This window comes from Notolepis coatsorum (genome assembly GCF_963971535.1).
Source record: "Notolepis coatsorum genome assembly, chromosome: 9".
Classification (NCBI taxonomy): Eukaryota; Metazoa; Chordata; class Actinopteri; order Aulopiformes; family Paralepididae; genus Notolepis; species Notolepis coatsorum.
In genome coordinates this window covers 125,102,670-125,125,176 of record NC_140173.1, presented here as the reverse complement: position 1 = coordinate 125,125,176, position 22,507 = coordinate 125,102,670, and the positions used below count along the sequence as shown (strand labels likewise).

General features: G+C 41.7%; 1 protein-coding gene across 1 annotated transcript in view; it reads left to right on the top strand.

Moving 5' to 3' along the window:
- Positions 1-578: 578 nt before the first annotated feature.
- The window catches only part of LOC311234374 (receptor-type tyrosine-protein phosphatase epsilon-like), a 110,304-nt gene continuing 88,375 nt past the window's right edge, over positions 579-22,507 (top strand). The window contains exon 1 of the mRNA XM_084321533.1: positions 579-738. The gene's annotated coding sequence lies outside the window, so the exon portion shown is untranslated. The remainder of the gene's footprint in view (positions 739-22,507) is intronic.

Below are 22,507 nucleotides of genomic sequence, written 5' to 3'. Positions count from 1 at the left end.
TGTTTGCCAGCAGATGGCTCCACTTTCATTTATGGTTTCTATTAATTAAGATGTTAGCCCATTTTGGAATTAGCCTACACGTTCAAGATTAGAAATGTAAAATTGCAAATATTCTGGAGGCCCCGTTAAAAGAACACAAGGTAGTCGCCCTAAATATAGGCTTCATAAAGAGACCCACAGAGCCATGGTTATTGAGGATCTGTGTTATTGGAAGACACCATTTTATTTCGTTAGTTCATCAAATGTAATTAAAAGCCTCTTAAAATAGAAATCTATATATATATATATAATATATGAAAAGGGAAGCAAGCTGACAAACAACCAAACACACAAATGCACAAACAAACGAAGAACAAAAACAAACCACCACCACCACTACCTCGTCTGTCCTTGACCAGTCCAGTGTGACTGGGCCTACAGGAATGCAGAGGATGCTGAGCGCTGCCCACCTGATACATGCATCACGCCGCCCGGGGGAGGGAGGGTCTCCACTCTGTCATGTACGGCCAAGAGAGACGGGAATCAATAGAGGTCTGAAACAGTCAGCAGGGAAAACACATAAGAGGCTACATCTCTTCTCTTCCTCGTCGTCGCCAATAGATACATAATTTCCATTTCTTCCCTTCAGAAGATAAGGCATTGGCCTAAAAAAAGAAGCAGGCGTCGGAATTTGCGCTGACATAAATCATCCTCCTCACCAGCAGCACCGCAAGCCAGGCGAGGGCATCGCCTATCACGGTAAGAGAGCCATAAACAACAACACCGTTCAGAAACAGCTGGTCCCGGTCGTTTAGCAGCACGCTTGTCGGAGCCGATAGCGAATATGGCAGTTCTAAGAACTGTACATTAATTTTAGGCTACAACGTAATGTTTTAAAATCTTGAGGCACGTAGACTTTAGCCTAGATATTAGTACGGATGCAGCCATGCATTGACCCTTTTATTAGAAGGCTATCTGGCTACATTCCCGCATCTTGGAATCGCTGTGTTTCCCACTGAACGGGATATACATCGTTTCGATAATAATGTCTTATTGGCCGATGTGTGTTGTCTGCGTGACATTCCATATAGTTTACGCGGCCATACGCGATAGTAAATAACTAAATACCTGTATGTCATGTATAATGTCCCTATGCCATAAATGGCATGTTGTGTATGTCGCTATGAATTGAAAATGGGGGACCTGATGCAGGGTCATGTAAACATCATGTAAACAAGACAAACGTCTTTCTCTGGTCTGCATCCCCTTAACAATTGTGTGTATTGAGCCGTACTGTATTGTACCCATTCTGCAATCTGTTAAATAAAGTTTTCATTCATTCATTCATTCATACCGCAGCTATGGCTAGAGTAAATATGGGTTAGTGGAGCACTCGCACCCCTCAGTAACCACCAATAGCCTAGAATAGATAATATGCACTTCTGTGTATCGATATCTGATTGTCGCCTGAAATATGGAATGTACGACTATCAAATATTTTATTTGGAAATCCAATCTCGATAAGGTGGTCTATATTATGTGGGAAAATGTGTTAGTTGTGTATAGTCATAAACGTGAGGCATAGCGTTAGGCTATATACAGTAGGCCTTCTGTAAATTGCCATCAATATAAGATAAAGGTGTGTACATGGTTGCTCTTCAGGGGGCGAGCGTAGCTATTGCATGACAGTTCACATTGAAAGGAGGTCATTCATTTTATTTTGAGGCCATGTGCATCAACGTCAATCGTATGCATATTCTGATATACATTTGACATAGCCTACCACAAGTCCTAGCATAACAAACAGTAAACAGTTATCCTTCAGATGTCTGAAAGTGTTCATATCCAGAATATTTACGTAGGTTACTCTTCAGTCAGTGGAGGTCCCATTCTGATATACTTTCCTTTCTGTTTTGCAAATAATAATACATTGTTCCTGAGAACGTTTCAGATTCTTGGAGTAATTATTTAGGCCTACATGCTGTGCAATTATTGTTTGTTTGTAATATTGTGTCTGACACCTTAAGCACACCATCCGACTAATTGACAATGAAGCAATATTCCACAGTGACTGCTTCAATAGGGGGAACTAATACAAAATAATGTCATGCACCTCTGCGTTATAGATCATTCTCATTCACCATAACCTCTTTCAAAACACCTTATGTTCCATCCATGATTAAACGACCCTATAAAGCATCGGGATAATTTTAGAATTGCAATAGGCTACAGACTCCTCATCTGTGGCAGGAATATTATATCAGCACTGACCTTGTTTTCACCCATGGGAATTTACGAGCCACGATTAGACAGACACATTGTTGTGCTTCAACAGAGATGCATTTCATCATTGTGTCTTTTTTTCACAGTTCAGGAACAGTGTTCAGCATAATCACTTCAGTGATTGTGTCTGCAACCAATAAACGTCACCGGTACACTTACTGTTGGATTATCTCCCTCTTTTTGCATTTCATTGTATCTCTTATGAGGTTTCAGTTGTAACTGCCTATGGATCAGTTGTTTTCATTCGCACTAAAGCCATACGGAGTACTGTACAATACATGGTTGTCTAAATGAGTAGCGTATGAGTAAACAAGCTATCAAATCAGCCTTGAATAATCATGCACCCGCTGCACAGCTCAAAGATAGTCACAAACAAGTTTCATGGTGTGTGCTGCGGGGAAGTTAGTGAGGATACTCTGGGGCCAAACATTTTCAAATGTTCATGGAACTCACTATACTGTATGTTATGGATGCACCGATACCATATTTTCACTGCCTGGACAGATTTTAGAGTAGTGTAGAGCAGAGAAGTAGGCCTCATGTTCATGTATAGAAATGCAACCTTCTGAGGTCATTGGTAAAAAAGTATCCATAAATACATATATCTATATATTGATATATTGAGAAATATATTGACATTATTTGAAAGATATCCTATGATCCTCTTATGTGTGAAAATGGCAGAACATCAAGTTGTTTTTCTATGATTTCTGACATGTTTCACATGAGATTTACGATTTTAGTCCTGGGGACATACAATACTTGAATGCCAATAAATAGTATCAGTCCAGTAGGCCTACCTGATACTGTACAAACACGAGTAACTGTGCATCTTTAGTATGTATGCAGGGCACTTCCCTCTGACTATTACCTTTTCCATGCTGTGACAAGAACCCATGTGCCATGGTTGCGAGCGAATGTCAACATGATCCACGTTATGACATGGTTTGCTCAAAATGACGGCCATGGCATCTGCTTGAAGAATAATTCAGAGGTTGCCATTGCGGCACTATCACATTACAGTTATAAAATCTAATTCAGTGGCTTTAATGGTGCCATCAGGTATGGTCAGCAAGCAATGGAAGCTAGGGCAGATGAGAGTTATGATGACATATTGAATGGAGGATGATAACTGAGGATGTGGAAATGGATGAGTTGTCCATTTCCGAAATAGGAAGCAGTTCTGTAATGTGGCACACTGGCATTTAGTAAGAGCTGAGGTTAAACTGAGTACATACTCTACCTCCGGCTTGGCCACCTCTGTCTACTGTGGTTTAGTTGTGTGTTGGCAGGGTTGTGAAAGCAAAGCACCCCCCCCCCCCCCCCCCAAAAAAAGGACACTGTCGTAAGAGATGGGCATCTCTCTTCTCTTCTCTACTGAAGGTCCGTGTATTGTGTACCATTTCTGTTGTCGTCTAGTATTGTCTAGTCTAGTGACTAATTTCCAAACGGCAATGCTGCGGACACCGATGGGACCCATGTTGACGTACCAGTGTTTTGCAAATCTTATGAAACGATCACAGAGACTCCATCATGCCTCCTTCATTATTCATCTTCTTGAGTTTACAAGAAGGATTTTCATTTTCATTGAGATCATTAGAACAGAGTTGAAGTAGTGCCCATAATAGACTAAATTAGTCATATTAATAACAAACTTCAGTGAATTAATTGAAGCATGTTCTATTAATTCAATATGAATTAATTGAAGTGTTCACTACAGATGCTATTTTGTGCTGATGATCAATATCTTTACATATTGGACATTTTCATGACAGAAATGTCCTGTGCAAGGACACATTACATTTACATTTAGTCATTTAGCTGACGCTTTTATCCAAAGCGACTTACAAGTTTTGTACAACAAGACAGCAGGAAGGGTAACTTTATCAACTGAGTAACAATGTTCATCAAAGTGTTGAGTGCTACAGTGTAGGTTAGTTTATTAGGACAAGTGCATGACAGTAAGGTTAGTTAGGGTTATATTTTTTTTTAAATTATTATTTCAGATAATGTTACCCAGAGATTTAGTGTAGAGGGAGAAGAGAAGGGGTCCAAGGACCGAGCCCTGGGGGACACCCGTCTGCAGGGGGTGGGTGGCAGACAGGGTCCTTCTCCATGACACTTGGTAGGAGCGGTCATTGATGATGTCAGCCATGTCAGCACAGAGCCAGCCACTCCCATTCCTGCGAGGGACGCGAGGAGGATCTGATGGTTGACTGTGTCAGTGTTTCCCACAGGTTTTTGTGAGACTGTGGTGGGTGAACCTCGGCCCCTCTAGGGGGGCCGGGGGCATGCCCCCCCGGAACTTTTTAATACATTTTTTTAAGTTAAATGCATCAATCTGGTGCACTTTGAGAGCAAAATAAAGAGGCTAGATCTATAATGAACTTTGTGCTCAAAACACAAAATCGACTAGACTCACTACTAGAGCATACATTTGAGCCATCAAAGAAATGAAGCAAAAGTGGTTACCTGTGTTGAACTGGTTTATTTTTTAGAAAATAAACAAATATACTGGATTACTATTATGACTACTACCACTGCCAATACTACTGATACATCCCTATTGAAAAACTTTATATTAATAATTCTTTTTGGTTCATTATAAAACTGTGGTGGGACCAATTAGACTGTGGCGGCCCGCCACAGTCTAGGTAATTAATGGGAAACACTGCTGTGTTGAAGGCTGCAGATAGGTTTAGGAGAATCAGGACAGAGGAAGTGACGGAAAGCCTTTCGCTTTTGCTAAGTGAAGTGATTGATTGATTGAAAACTTTATTAACAGATTGCAGAATGGGTACAATACAGTACAGTTCAATACACACAATTGTTAAGGGGATGCAGACCAGAGAAAGACTTTCATCTTGTTTACATCAGGGTCCCCCAGTTTCAATTCATCAGGACATATATGACATACATGACATACAGATAGACAGTACTGCTACATCTATACATTTATGACATACCAGAATTGCAAATACAGTACTGTTTGTGATACAAAAAGAGTCCAGAAAAGAGAGTATATACATTTGATGTAAAAACTGTACATTGGGGGAGGTTGGGTAGGTGGGGTGGGGTTGGGTGGGTGGGGGTGGGGGGGGGGTATGTACATTGGAGGTGGTTGGGTAGGAGGGGGGGGGTAGGGGGCTGTACATTGGACGTGGGGGGGGGGGGGGGGGGTTAGGAGGGGTACAACTGTACAAGCAAAACTGTACATTGGAATATTGACAACCATACTTGGTCATTTACTGTACATTGGAGGGGGTTGGGTTAGGACATTTACAGGGGCCAGTTTCTAATTGCAGTCCCCCGTAGGTGTTCTTTGAGAGTGGTTTTGAAAGTAGGTAGTGATTCACATTCCTTTACAGCTTTGGGTAGGGCGTTCCACATTGGCGTGGCATAATTGCGAAACGTGTTTAGTCCCTTGTTTGAGCCGAATCTGGGTTTAACATGATTTGTGGAGCTCCCTCTGGTGTTGTGATCGTGATATTCACTGACCTTTGAGAAGTATTTTGACATGTACATGGGTACCTTAGTCGTATAGTGTATCTTGTAGACCAGGCCCATTGCAAGTTGCTGTACTCTGTCGTCTACTCTAAGCCATCCTAGGTTGTCAAAGTGGGCAGGGGTGAGGTGGGTTCTAGGAGTAAGGTCAAGCAGTAGTCTGACCAGTTTGTTTTGAGATGTTTGTAATTTAGTTTTTAGCGCCTTTGAGGTGCTTTGGTACCATGAGGTGCAAGCATCGTCGTAGTACCCTTGAATGAGTGCTCCTGCCTTGAATGAGTGCTCCTGCCAGAGTCTTCAGGGTATTCTTGTTTACCAGAGAGGTAGGGCTGACCTTCGAATTTTTTTTGGCAATCGAAGCTCGGCCCCCTCGAAGCTTCGAATTACAAAAAAATTTATTGCTTTTTTTTTTATATAATTTTTTTTTTTTTTTTTTTTTTGTATCTTATGTTGTGGGACTTGTACACTACTTTGGTAAACTTTGTTGTTTTTAAATGTGCTCTATAAATAAAGTGGATTGGATTAATGAATTAAGTAGCCCCTTTCGTGACTGTGACGCAGCCAACACGGCTGTGTGATTTAATTCAAGGTGGATCGCTGTTGTCGTTTGAACAACTTCAGATTTCATGGGAACTACCAATCCCCCAAATCAAGAATGTTTAAGATGAATGAAGTAAGATTTTGATTATTTGAAATATGGCCTGTGTAGACTAAACTATGCACAGAATTATGTCAGTCTACAAGGTCCGGCAATGTAGACCTTGTAGACTCCACTACAGACCAATTATCAGTGAATGTTCATGCATTTTTAAGAAGGGCTACTTCCACAAAAAAACAAAGAACTCACCAAAACATCTCAGTAGCACCTTATCTAAATGTTCTATTTCATATATGGAGATTCATATTTATTTATGTATTGCATGCATTTCTACATTTTATTTCCTATTTTGTTTATTCATCCCAGTATCTTTCTTTCTTATGTGTGGAATTCTACAAGGCATTTACATTCACATTTACATTTAGTCATTTAGCTGACGCTTTTATCCAAAGCGACTTACAAGTTCTATACGACAGGTCATCAGGAAGGATACAACTCTATCAGCTGAGTAACAATATTCATCAAAGTGTTGCGTGTTACAGTGTAGGTTAGTTTATTAGGACAAGTGCATGACAGTAAGGTTAGTTAGGGTTAGATTTTTTTAATTAATTTTTTAAAATTTTATTTCAGATAATGGTTGAAGAAGTGCGTCTTTAGTCGACGGCGAAAGATTGGACGGGATTCGGCTGTCCTGACTGGGGTGGGTAGTTCATTCCACCATTGTGGGGCAAGGACTGAGAATAGGCGTGTAGGCAGGGACCGAAACTAAAGCCCGCCGCCCGCCAGGCGTGTTTTTACCTTTGGCGCATGACACTTAGAGGGCTGCCCGCCGTGTGGCGTGTAGACGTGTAGTTCATAACTTCATAACGATACTCTTGTGCGAGTACAGATTATAGCCGCTCGTCTTTTTTTTCTCCGCCGCGAGATCGTTAAAAAACTACAAGTCCCACATCGCACTAGGTCCAATCACAGTAGAGTGACGTGACTGGTTTCATGAGGAAAAAAGCAAATGACCAATCAGAAGCTATCATTTGGCTTGTTTACTTCCATCTGCTCTAGTCTTTATCGGACCTCCAAGAGCTAACGTTACTGTTTAAACAATGACCCAGTCAACTATTCACTTTTAGTTTAATACATGACGAGGCATTGTCTAACGGTATCTAGCTGGCTAGCTACTGATAGCTGCTGATATCAACAAATGCTCCAGCAATAGTCTACTCGAGTGCATAATACCTCCGGTCCCTCGTTAGCTCGCGTTAGCTAGCTCACGTTAGATGATCGATCTGTCCCAGTAAACTAAATTGTCTTAACGTTATCTACCGGGCTAGCAGTAGCTACAGATAGCTCCTGATATCAATGTCTTATAACATTGATTGAATGCGTATTCTAGCTGAGGGCATGTTGAATGTGATTTGACAAAAGAACGGTAACGTTATAAATAGGTCCAGCTGCATCGCCGGAGAATCCTTGCATGCTGAATGTAGGGTCTAGCTGAATATAGGGTCTAGCTGCACGGCCGGAGAATCCTTGCTGGAGCTGGAGGCTACTCAAGTATACACACAGACAGTGGAGCTGTTTGCAGATAGCAAGCATTTTGACTTATTGCGTGGTGGCGATGTCTCGCAGATAATACAACTACAAGTATGATTATATTATATATATTTTATTTAAAATTTTTTTTTTATATAAAATATATATATATATATTTTTAATCAAAAAAAAATTGGCAGGTAAGAACTATGCTTGGCGGGTAGACTCTTCCCATCTACCCGCCACTGGCCGGTGAGTCAAAAAGTTAATTTCGCTCCCTGCGTGTAGGTGGTGTATATGTGTTTGAGGATGATATCCTTCAAACAGGCAATAGTGATGATATAATTTGGGCAGTGCTGAGCTGGGTTACTTTCCTCCAGTGTATTTGTCCCCCGGCCCCACCCAATGGCCCCATGCACACACACACACACACACACACACACACACACACACACACACACACACACACACACACACACACACACACCGAAGTAAAAAAAATATTAAATAAAAAATGTGAAGAAAAAAAATTGAGAAAAGTTTTTTTTTTTTTTTTTTTTAACTCCGATTTTTTTTTAATGTTCGAAGCTTGTGCCATCGAACGAAGCTTCGAAGTATTTAAGACAGCCCTACAGATAGGAGATCTGGTACAAGAATCGAGTGCCTCTGTTGCCCCTCTGAAGGTTAAAAAGGTAAAAACTGATAGAATCTCTCCATGGTTAAATAAAACCAATGTTAAAGATAACAAGAGAAAATGTAGGATAGCCGAGCGAAAATGGAGGAAATTCAAACTCACAGCTCACTTTAATTTATACAAAGACGCCATGGGCGCATACAATAAGGCAATACAACTTGCGAGAAAGGAATATTTTTCCAAAATGATCTCAGAAAATATGGGTAACTCCAGGGTACTTTTTTCCACCATCGACCGGCTGATTAACATACCACCCCCCCATATACCGCAGCAATCAGCCACAAAATGTGAAGAGTTCGCAGTTTTCTTTAATGAAAAAATATCATTGATTAGAGCAAGCATTACCTCTGATATAGATCTGGCTGTGAGTGAAAACCCACCTGAGATAACTATGGGTGAATTCACATGTATTACATTACCTGACCTCTGTAAGATTGTCTCTGAGTGTAATTCCGCCACCTCCTGCCTCGATCCTATACCAACAGCATTTCTCAAGCGGGTGTTCGATAGTGTCTCAAATCATGTCCTTGAAATCATAAATATGTCGCTTCAAACAGGCACTTTTCCAGATGCATTTAAAACGGCTGTAGTAAAACCACTACTAAAGAAAACAAACTTGTAAACGAACTAAAAAGCTATAGGCCAATATCGAACCTTCCATTTATCAGCAAGATATTAGAAAAGATAGTCTCAGTACAAATAAACTCCTTTCTCAAAGATAATAACATCATGGAGGAATTACAATCAGGTTTCAGAACAAATCACAGCACTGAAACTGCCCTTACTAAAATAGTTAGCGACCTCAGACTAAACTCCGATGCTGGCAAAGTCTCAATTCTTGTCCTATTGGACCTTAGTGCAGCGTTCGATACGATTGACCATAATATCCTGATCAGTCGTCTTGAAAGACTGGTTGGCTTTTCCGATCATGTACTAAATTGGCTCATAACATACATTAAGGGGAGAAAGTTCTATGTTAAGCTTGGAGAAAATGTATCCGAGGAACATGACAGCAGCTTTGGAGTTGCACAAGGAAGCTGCCTTGGTCCATTACTCTTCTCACTATATATGCTGCCCCTCGGGGACATCATTCGAGACCACAATGTATGCTTCCATAGTTATGCTGATGATACACAACTATATATCTCCGCAGAACCAAATAACACTACAGCCATACAGTCCATTACAAATTGTCTGTTAGCAATAAACAAGTGGATGAACAATAACTTCCTAAAATTAAACGAAAGCAAGACCGAAATCCTATTGATCGGCCCAAAAGCGAAAAGGGAAGTGCTGTGTGAAAACCTGGGGAGTCTGTCATCCTATGTAAAGACTGAGGTTACAAGCCTAGGTGTCATCTTGGACTCAGACCTGACCTTTAAGTCTCATATAAATAAGGCCATGAAAACGTCATTCTTCCACCTAAGAAACATAGCGAAAGTAAGACCTTTCGTAAATAAAAAGGATACAGAGACACTTATTCATGCTTTTGTATCAAGTCGGCTTGACTATTGTAATGCACTGTTCACTGGTCTTCCCAAAGCAACCATTGGGAAGCTTCAGCTTATCCAAAACTCTGCAGCTCGATTACTAACTCATACAAGGAGAAGAGAACATATCACTCCAGTCCTAGCCACTCTGCACTGGCTTCCAATAACTCATAGAATTGATTTTAAGGTCCTTTTCCTAACATATAAAGCTCTTAAAGGATAACTCCACTATTTTGGGAAATTAGCTTATTTAACATCTTCCCTGGAGTTAGACAAGAAGATGCATACCTTTTTTGTCTCTGTGCGTGCATTTTAGCTTTGGGAATAGATGCTCCGTTAGCATAGCTTAGCTTCATCACTGGAAGTGAGGCAGGACAGTAGCCTTACAGTGCCTTACAGTGTATTGCAAGGTCTGACATTGACCAAACTTGATATGCATGACCTTGGTGGGCTCTAGGTCAACTCCTGAAAAGGGGGTCAATGTCAGACCTTGCAATCAAAAGTTAGGGGCGCACTGAAATTATGGCAAGGGTTATTAGCCCCCTAACTTTTGATTGCAAAGTCTGACATTGACCCCCTTTTCAGGAGTTGACCTAGAGCCCACCAAGGTCATGCATATCAAGTTTGGTCAATGTCAGACCTTGCAATACACTGTAAGTAGGGATGCCCCGATCACGTTTTTTGCCACCGATACCGATCACCGATCGTCGTGATCCATATCGGCCGATACCGATCCGATACTGATTGTTTTTGATTAAAAAGAAATTAAAAATTATTTTATATAAAAAGTTTTTTTTTTTTTTTTTTTATAAAATATATATATTATATAATTAGACTTGTACTTGTATTATCTGCGACTGCGAGACATCGCCACCACGCAACAAGTCAAAATGCTCACTATCTGCAAACAGCTCCACTGTCTGTGTGTACTCTAGTAGCCCAGCTCAAAAGGATTCTCCGGCGCTGCAGCGGGACCCCATTGGTAACGTTAAGTGCTTTGGTCGTTTCACATTCAGCAAGCCCTCAGCTCGAATACGCATTAAATCAATGTTATAAGACATTGATATCAAGAGCTATCTGTAGCTACTGCTAGCCGGCTAGATGACGTTAAGACAGAACTTTAGTTCAATGGGACATTTCGTTTTGAACAGTAAACGAACCTCAGCTAACGCAAGCTAACTGAGGTATGAACATGAACTACTAGACTTTCTGGATCATTTGTTGATATCAGGAGCTATCGGTAGCTAGCCGGCTAAATACCGTTAGACAATGCCTACTAAACGTGAATAGTTGACTGGGTAATTTTGTTTAAACAGTAACGATAGCTAGGTAGCTAACGTTAGCGCAGGTCGAATGCAGTGCACTACAGACTCGAGCAGGGGAGCCGCACCTCTTTGTTTACAAACTCTACACGGGGGCGGGCGGGGCTAGGGAGGAGGAGCAGCGGCAGTTTGCAGGTCGTGTGTGTCTGAGACAGACAGCGAGTGAGAGCTTCGCTTGATCGGTTTCCGCTATCGGCGAATATGACTAATTATCGGAATTCACAGATTGCATATTTATACTGAGTATCGGCCGATAACGATCGGTGGCCGATCGATCGGGGCATCCCTAACTGTAAGGCACTGTAAGGCTACTGTCCTGCCTCACTTCCAGTGATGAAGCTAAGCTATGCTAACGGAGCATCTATTCCCAAAGCTAAAATGCACGCACAGAGACAAAAAAGGTATGCATCTTCTTGTCTAACTCCAGGGAAGATGTTAAATAAGCTAATTTCCCAAAATAGTGGAGTTATCCTTTAATGAGCAAGGCCCAAAATACATAGCAAATTCCCTAGTTAGTTATCTGCCCTCAAGAACGCTACGGTCATCCACTACAGGTTTACTAGACACGCCCAGAAACCAAAAGAGGATAGGAAGTATGGCATTTGCCAACTATGCCCCAAAACTATGGAACACACTACCAACACACATCAGAAACGCCAGCTCCATACACATTTTTAAAGGAAAATTAAAAACGTACCTATACAGTCTAGCTTACAAATAGTTATGGCTTGGAAAAACCTGATGGATCCATGAGGCTAGGATAAGCCTTGTGGACCCAACTTTTTAGATGAAGGAACGGGTACATACGCACACAATACACAGCCACTGATGGATCCATGGGGCTTGGATAAGTCCTGTGGACCCAACTCTGGCCACTGACCACATGAGGGAACGGGTACATACGCACACAATACACGGCCACTGATGGATCCATGGGACTTGGATAAGTCCTGTGGACCCAACTCTGACCACTAATAAAAACGTAACTACACTAGCGTTATAAGAGCTAACATTGCTACCTACCGTACAAGTGCATTGGTTTAGTGCATTTCCTACTTCCGGTTGCTACTGAGCGGACATGTTTGTGCGGACCTGTTCTCCCAAACTGGTAAGCAAATGACTGTTTTCATGTTTTCATTTTTACGTTATTTTCATTTTTACATTATTATTATTATTATTATTATTATTATTATTATTATTATTATTATTATTATTATTATTATTATTATTATTATTATTATTATTATTATTATTATTATTATTTTTTTTTTTTATTTTTTTTTTTAAACATTGATCTTAACTGATCACTGTGACTTTATTGCTTTTATCGTTATATATGCCTTTGTTTGTGTACAGCACTTTGAGCTACATGACATGTATGAAAGGTGCTTTATAAATACTTACTTACTTACTTACTTACTTACCGCAATGAGGGCTGTTTCTGTCGAGTGACCAGTCCTGAAGCCTGACCGATTAGGGTCTAGGAGGTCATTCTGTAAGAGATAATCAGTGAGTTGGTTGGATACAGCACGTTCAAGTGTTTTAGAAAGGAAGGAGAGAAGAGAGACAGGACGATGGTTGCCTATGACGGTGGGGTTCATGGTTGTTTTTTTTATCAGCGTGTGACTGGCTTGTTTTAGGGAGGTGGGGACCACCCCCAAGTTGAGGGAGGAGTTGATAGTAGGGCTGTCGCGGTATGACATTTTCCCACCACGGTTGTGTGTGTGGCTAATCACCACTGGATGCGGTGGTACTGCACTTATATAAAAAAAAAATTAAAAAGTTTTCACTTTTTTTTATATATATATATATATATATATATATATATATATATATATATATATTTTTTTTTATTATTATTAACACTTTAACTGCCGAAAACGCCGGAACTCGTCATTCCCCGCCATGCTCAAGTTGCCGCGGACGCCGTAACTCGTCTTTGATATCAATATTTCAAAAATCTGTGATCGGAATCATATTTCCCCTCTGCAGCCTTGACACACAGTTCTGATCTCCTCTCAATCCTCTAGCGGTTCAAGAGCGCCATCTGGTGGCCGATCGGCAGATCGAAACCGGATGTCACCCTTTAACCCGGCAGGACTCACTCCATATGTGGTCCGGGCACTCGCTAATGTTAGAGAGACTCAGTCTTCACACAGTGAACATCGATCGGTGGAAATAACTCGAAAAAACATGATTTGGACGTATATACTATTATACAACCTGGAAATAGATCGGGTATTTCGACATCCCATAAGGAGACTGGGGTGAGTTTTAGCGTGTAGTATTACCGTGTTCGATATAAACTGCTATGATGAACATATGACCCACATTAAATGAATGGTATAACGTTGCCCACGGAATTATAAACGCCCCCTCGCCCATCCGGTCAACATCAGATGACGTGTAGTAACTTCCAGAACCACATCCAGTTGAAATTTATTATCTGGCACAGATCGCTATCAAACTGTATTTCATCATCAATATAATGCATTTGGGGCTATAAATCACGTTCTGGAGAAAGCTGCAGAAAGAGATGAAAACATACTTATACTTTAGACCATATTCTAGTATGAATATGTGAATGAAAAAGTTTAACGTTCATACACCCTGAACAATACATATAGGACATTGAATGGGCCCTAATAATGGCAATCTAGCAATAGAATTTAAAAGGTTATAGCCCTGCAAAGAAGGGGAACTTCTCCATAGACAAATAGAGCTGGCAAGGGATGGTATATCATGAATTTAACCTCGGCAGTTAAAGTGTTAAGACATGAGAGTTTACCCGCGACCGTGATTAGACAACAATTCTAAGGTCGTAGGAGTCCTGAAACTATTTTAAAAATGTTTGATAATCTATCCATTTGTCCCTCAACGTTCTGAAATGTGATAACAGTAGATTTGCCTGCTCCTTTAAGAGTGATGCGTTGTGGGATATATGCTGTAGGTCTGGTCCAGAGCCGTTGAAGATAGAGTTGCGACACGCTTTGATCTCGCCACCACGCGATCACGTGGTTCACGTAGCTCCCTTAGTTCCAATTTGTTTTTGCACTGAGCGTTGTCGACTTGATTTCAGCGGGACGGAATGGCAGAACTACTACTGTTATAGCAATTTTTGGTACTTATTAACACAATGTGCATTGATCACTGTTGCGTTATATAATTTACATGTCTGCTACTTTAATATTTACATTATATTACTTTATATCACTAGGCGATAGGGATGCTCGATATTGGCTTTTTTACCGATACCGATATTCCGATATTGTCCAACTCTTAATTTCCGATACCGATATCAACCGATACCGATATATGCAGGGTTTCCCACCCCAAAAAACGGAATAATTTCAGGTAACTAATCATTTCACTGGATATATATATAACAAATATTGTTATTGTTTTTTTCTTTTTTTAAACCGATACCGATATTTTCCGATATCACATTTTACTGCCGATATCGGCCGATAATATCGGTCGGCCGATAATATCGGACATCCCTACTAGGCGATGACGGCAATTTCGAACGTTACTATAGCTACTGATTCTTTTACATAAGCCATATCACGCCAGTTGTTAAACACTCAAGCATAATTGTATTAATCAGCCCACATTAGTTATATGTTGACAACACTTTATATTCAATATATATAATAGCATTTCAGGGGAGTGGCAGAGAGAGCATTAGTCAGTTTTTCTGTTGTCTGTGGGGACTGTCCCATAACCTAGGATAAGTTACGAAAAATATGAATGCATAGGCTAACGTTACACGTTACATGCTTCTAGTCATAAATACACACACATCCTAATGTTATCTTATGTTAAGACATTCACATAATGCACAAAGTGAATATGGAAATGCAGTGAATCATACCTTAAGCTGTTATTACATTGCATTTCATACTGTAACCATTGATGTATTATAAGAGCTCTAATACATCCATGACTAACTTAAATGCTACATGTCGTACTGTTACTACTAGTGTTCACACTGTATATATCTTAGCGTATTCATACCACTCTTTTCATACAGTTCATTCTGTTAATGTTCAGACTGTATCTTAGCACATTCATACCTACCTTTACTGTTTATTCTATTTATAAATATTATACATTATATGTAAGTTTTTGCACTTCTGGTTTGATGCTAAACTGCATTTAGTTGTCTCAGTACTTGTAGTCTGTGCAAATTACAATAAAGTTGAATCTAATCTAATCTAAATATCAATCATGCCAGAAACTACTCAATTAAGCCAAGAAAGAAGTTTGGTCAACAGTAGAAAAAAATACAAGGCAGGCAATTGCATTCCACACATTTTTTATTATTATATGCCTATAATATGTCCAGGTAGAGGTCCAGTCTTCCACTCCCGTTGTTTGTAGTGCTAGGGCCTTTCTGTCACGACTGCTGCTAACCTCAGACTGGACACACGCACGTCATTATAGTGGTAATTTATCCTAGAAAACAAAACAGGGAGATAGAGAGTTATGGAGTTGCTACAACAACACACATCTTGTATCTCTTCTCATCTCTAACATTTCCATTCCACAGCATGCAAGCATCCTGCTTCAAGAGGTGTATGATTGTGTATGTGACAATAAAACTCTTTGATTTCAATATTTTAGAGGGTTTAGAGTTCACCCACCAGTTTCTGCTGTGGGAAACTTGGTATTTTAGTAGGGATGCCCCGATCGATCGGCCACCGATCGTTATCGGCCGATAATTAGTATAAATATGCGATCGGGGAATTCCGATAATTAGTCATATTCGCCGATCGCGGAAACTGATCAAGTGGATATCTCACTCGCTTGTCTCAGACGCACAGGACCTGCAAACTGCTCCTCCTCCCTAGCCCCGCCCGTACCCGTGTAGAGTTTGTAAACAAAGAGGTGCGGCTCCTCTGCTGAGTCTAGATAGTGCATTCGACCTGAGCTAACGTTAGCTACCTAGCTATCGTTACTGTTTAAACAAAATTACCCAGTCAACTATTCACTTTTAGTAGGCATTGTCTAACGGTATTTAGCCGGCTAGCTACCGATAGCTCCTGATATCAACAAATGCTCCAGCAAGTCTTGTAGTGCATGTTGATACCTCCGTTAGCTCGCGTTAGCTGACGTTAATTCACTGTTCAAAACGAAATGTCCGATTGAACTAAATAGTTGTCTTAACGTCATCTAGCCGGCTAGCAGTAGCTACAGATAGCTCCTGATATCAATGTCTTATAACATTGATTGAATGCGTATTCGAGCTGAGGGCTTGCTGAATGTGAAACGACCAAAGCATAACGTTACCAATAGGGTCCCGCTGCAGCGCCGGAGAATCCTTTTTGGTAGCTGGAGGCTACTAGAGTACACACAGACAGTGGAGCTGTTTGCAGATAGCGAGCATTTTGACTTGTTGCGTGGTGGCGATGTCTCGCAGATAATACAAGTACAAGTCTAATTATATAATATATATATTTTATTAAAAAAAAATTATATAAAATAATTTTTAATTTCTTTTTAATCAAAAACGATCGGTATCGGATCGGTATCGGCCGATATGGCTCACGACGATCGGTGATCGGTGGCAAAAAACGTGATCGGGGCATCCCTATATTTTAGTATACATATTTTGCTTGCTTAATCATAACATCTAACTTTTATAGATCGACATCTTACCATGGTTGGCTTGCAGCATTTGGACATAGACGGGAGAAGAAAAAGGTTGACTAGTTCATATAGTTTAACTAGTATACAGCTCAGACAACAACTTAAAGGTCAGGCCAGCTTGACTTACTGTAGATATGACATGTCCAAGTAAATCACATCATGTTCTTTTTCTCATGTATTTGCCATGTCTCTCGCCTGCATCAACGGAGGCACACTATTTCAATACACATCTCATACATCCTGCGCAGGTGTAATCACTGAGGCCACGTCTGGTCTTTTGTGAGTCAGAGGAGCGCAAAGTGCCGCGACGTGCATGCGCGAGCGTGCATGACTGCCCTGCGCAGGTATATCGTCTGGTCTTTTGTTAGTCAATGTGTACTCCGATATTTGTGATCGACACTGTCTCGTAACTAAAGCACTTCCAGGGGGGGGGGGGGGGGGGGGGAGACTTTCCAGGCCAAGCATATAAAGCTGATTTGACTAATTTAACCTGGACACTCACAATGGATAGGTTTGTTGTCAGAAGCGGCGCATCACATGCGTGTGTTCCAAATGCTGGCAAGAGAGAGGCAGAATTTAGTAGTAGCAATAACAACACTACTATGAAACGGAGTAAAATAAGTTATGATCCTACATACTTGGCATATGGATTTACTTGGACTGGCCAAGAAGATGACCCGAGACCACAGTGCATTTTGTGTTACGAGATCCTTGCTAACGAGAGCTTTAAAGTTTAAACCAAGTAAATTACAGCGGCACTTGGAAACTAAGCATCCTGAATTTAAAATGGAACCGTTAGCTTTCTTTCAGAAAAAAAACTACGGTTTTAGAGCAGAGAGAACTGTGCTGAAAACTGCAACAACCGTCAATGAAAAAGGACTACATGCTTCGTTTATTGTTGCCAATTGGATCGCAAAGACTGGGAAACCCCACACACTTGCAGAGAGCTTTTGGTTGCCCCGTACCAAAGATGTGGTTTCTGTCCTTTGTGGACTAAGTGTTGCAGAGCAGCTCCATACAATACCACTGTCGGATGACACTATTTCAAGAAGAATTGACTGCATGTCGGGCAATGTTAAGACCCAAGTTGTGGAAAACCTTAAGCAGAGCCCGTATTTTGCTATTCAACTTGATGAGACCACTGACATCTCTTCTGATGCTCAACTATAAACATATGTGAGATATGAGCATGATGGACAACTTCATGAGGATTTTCTGTTTTGTCAAGCTTTACCCCATCGTGCAACTGTGGAGGAACTATTCAAACAACTGGATTCGTTTATGACTGACACTGGTCTGGACTGGCAGCACTGTGTGGGGATCTGCAGTGATGGTGCCCGTGCAATGAAAGGAAAAAACAGTGGGCTGGTTGTTAGGGTTCAGTCTGAGTGTTGCCCCACACGCAGTTTGGACTCACTGCATCATTCACAGACAAGCCCTAATGGCAAAAAAAATGCCACCCAGTCTTAAACAGTCCGCATTGTTAATGCAGTGAAAACTAGCGCAACTAGTTCTTGCATATTCAAAGTGTTGTGTGATGAAATGGGCTCTGCGCATAACCAGCTGCTTTACCACACTAAAGTGAGGTGGCTATCTCGAGGCAGAGCAGTGTTTCCCATTAATTACCGGACCGCCACAGTCTAATTGGTCCCGCCACAGTTTTATAATGAACCACATTTTTTATGAACCCTTTCCCCGCCAATAACGTCGTACAACGGGTTTCAAGTTCATGCGAATTCTGCCAATAACGCCGTACGACGTGATTCTGATCATAATTTCATATTTTCGCCATGGTATTTATATTTCACTCACGGCGCCTTGTCGGATGCTGTGTGAGCCAGCACAACTCTGCAACGCTTCAATACTGCCACCTGGTGGCTGATCGGCGAGTTGCAACCGGAAGTGGATCTCTTGTAATCCCGGTGCGTCTCCCTATTCCGTCCGGCCACTCGTTTATCGTCGCGGGACTCAATACACAGAACCGTGGATATGGATCTTTGCCATAACTCAATAATCTACATGATTTGGGCGTGAAATGGATCGCTTCGATCCCCACCACATAACTGGGATCTGTTTGCGCCACTCTCATCGCCCAACGGTACGAGGAGACTGACGTGAGTTTCAGCGTTTTTTCGATACAAACTGCTCTGATCAATATATCACCCATACTACATGAAGCATCTAACTACTATCACGGAATTATAAACGACCCCCCACCCCCCCCCCCCCCCCCCTCCGTTCACCCGCGCATGATCAGTCATAACGTTTAGGACCATGTACGGTTGAAATTTTTAATATAGCGTCGATCGGTATCAAACTGCATTTGATGATCTAATATATGCATTTGTGCCTATATCTCACGTTCTGGGAAATACTGCAGAAAACGATAAAAACATATTTATACTCTAGACGGTATTTTCGTGTGAATGAAAAAGTAAAACGTTCCTACATCCTGAACGATAGATAATCGATGTTGAATGGGCCATAGTAATGTCAATTTAGCAATACAATTAAAAAAGTTATTGCCCTGCAAAGAAGGTGAACATCTCCATAGACTTACAGTGCTGGCAGAGATCAAACAGCGATGGATATAAGCGTGGCAGAGAATGGGTTAATACAACTTTTTTTTTGTTTTATTTTTAAATGTGTTTTTTAATATAAAGTTTGCCAATAGGGATGTAATCAGTAGTATTGGCAGTGGTAGTAGTCGTAATAGGAATCCAGTATATTTTTTTTATTTTCTAAAAAATAAACCAGTTCAACACAGGTAACCACTTTTGCTTCATTTCTTTGATGGCTCAAATGTATGCTCTAGTTGATTTTGTGTTTTGAGCACAACGTTCATCATAGATCTAGCCTCTTTATTTAGCTCTCAAAGTGCACCAGATTGATGCATTTAACTTTAAAACTTAAAAAAAATAATATATATATTCAGGGGGGGGCATGCCTAGAGGGGCAGAGGTTCACCCACCACAGTCTCACAAAATCCTGTGGGAAACACTCAGAAGAAGCGCAGACAGAAGCGCAGACAGAAACAACCCATTGGCAGATAAATGTGCCGATAGTGAATAGCTGGCACAACTGGCATATCTAGCCGACATCTTTGACCGGCTCAATACGTTGAATCTGGGACTACAAGGTTGGGACACAGACCTGTTTGGACTTACAGCTAAAATGGAAAGCTGGATTAAAAAACTCTGTTTGTGGCACTCCAAGATCATCAGCAGAGATTTTGGGGTGTTTACTCTGCTTGATTGCTTTTTGGAGGAACATAATGTAGCACAAAATGATTTGAAGCCCATCATCTGTAGCCACATAGAAGGGCTCATTGATCAATTTCGGAATTATTTCCCCGAAAGAAAGAGCACAGACAATTTGAACAAGATCTGTTCATTGTGCATGACTCAATCGGCCTCCCACTGTCTGAGCAGGAGGCGTTGATCGATCTTTCTTGTGGCGAGTTACTGAAAGTCAAGTTCACTGGACAGGCCCTCGCAAAGTTTTGAATATCAGTCCGGAACGACTACCCAGTGCTGTGTAATGCTGCGCTGAGTAAGCTTGTTCCGTTTGCAATAACATACCTCTGTGAAGTAGTGTTGTCAAAAATATCGAAGTATCGATACATATCGATACTGAATATTTAAAATGGTTTCGATTAGTGATGCACGATATATCGGCCGCAGAGGTCTCGTCACTGTACATCAGTGCCTTTTGCCGCGAGCGCGGCAGAGGTCCCTGCGAGCGGCAGAGGTCTCGTCACTGTACATCAGTGCCTTTTGCCGCGAGCGCAGCAGAGGTCTCGTCACTGTACATCAGTGCCTTTTGCCGCGAGCAGCCGAGCGCGGCAGAGGTCCCTGCGAGCGGCAGAGGTCTCGTCACTGTACATCAGTGGAACTGTACATTGTAACGTTATATAATGTATAATGTTATTTCGCGTTTGTAACGTCATAAAACAACTACCAGTTTCACGCGTCACTGTACATCAGTGGAGGCTGCTGACTGATTAACTAGAAACTGCACATTGAGGGGGTTTGAATCACGCTACATCAGTGGAGGCTGCTGACCAGATTTTTAGGTGAAGCACAAATTATTATATTATATTACATATTAAATTATATTTTTTAAACATCCCCAACGCTGCAACACCCGCATTCCTCCCAGGTGTCAGGCGTCAGGCTCCTCATTCGCTTCCATTCATTTTGGGGACCATGTTCAAATATCATACTTCTGAAGTATAAACAAACTATACTGCTGTGACGATTTTGAATATCTTAACATGTATTTACCACCTTCCTCTGCACGAGGCCACAGATGGGTTTTATGTAACACAAGGACAATGAATGAATTTTCTTCTATTTACAAATAATTGTTGATTATTACTGTTACTGTATTGTTTTTCTTGTTTCATGGGCTGCCAAAATGTAATTGCTCTGTGCTGGCTTGCACGTTGGCGTGCCAAAAGCTTGCACGTTGGCGGCAGGGTCCATCTTGAATTAGTTAGTTAGTTATGGCGTTAAGCAACCGCGCGAACACTGCTGATATGGCGATATGGCATTAACGCTAACCAACAACACAACGAGCACCTGCGTGGCGGCGTGTCGTCTCAGAGCACCTGGGGGAGCCTCATGCGCATGCGCGGCCGACGCATCACTCTCTCTGCGGCGGCAGGGCGAGGATAAGGGCGTGTGCTATCGCGGTCACGTGGCCGTGTGGCCAATCAGAGAAACGCTGAACGAAAAGCTGAACACAAGTTGGTTGCCTTAAATGTTCACGCGGTCAGGACTTGCCCCGGAAGCAGTGGACAACCCTCAACCGCCTAAGGACCGGTGTCGGACGCTACAGCGCCTCAATGAAGAGGTGGGGCCTCAAGGACAGTGCCTCATGAGAGTGTGGAGCCCCTGCACAGACTGTGGAACATATAAACACCGGCCACCGTATGGAGAACGCGGTCTGATGGAACTGGACGATGAAACGTTGGCCTGGCTTGCCTCAACGGAGCTGCAGGTCTAAAGACACGCCAGAAGAAGAAGCGGTTTTCCCAGAGACCTCAATGTGAGTAAAACAATTGAAAAAGGTTCATGTAACAATTGGACTAAGACTAAGACTCTCTGATGAGAAGGCTCCTCTGAGGAGGCTCTCTCACGGAGAGGGAGGCTCTGAAACTCTCTGAGGAGGCTCTGAAACTCCCTGAGGAGGAGGCTCTGAAACTCTCTTGAGGAGTTGGCTCTGAAACTCTCTGAGGAGGAGGCTCTGAAACTCTCTGAGGAGGAGGCTCTGAAACTCTCTGAGGAGGAGGCTCTGAAACTGTCTGAGGAGGAGGCTCTGAAACTGTCTGAGGAGGAGGCTCTGAAACTCTCTGAGGAGGCTCTGAAACTCCCTGAGGAGGAGACTCTGAAACTCTCTGAAACTCTGAGGAGGCTCTGACAACTCAAAATGGCCCAATATACACTACTGG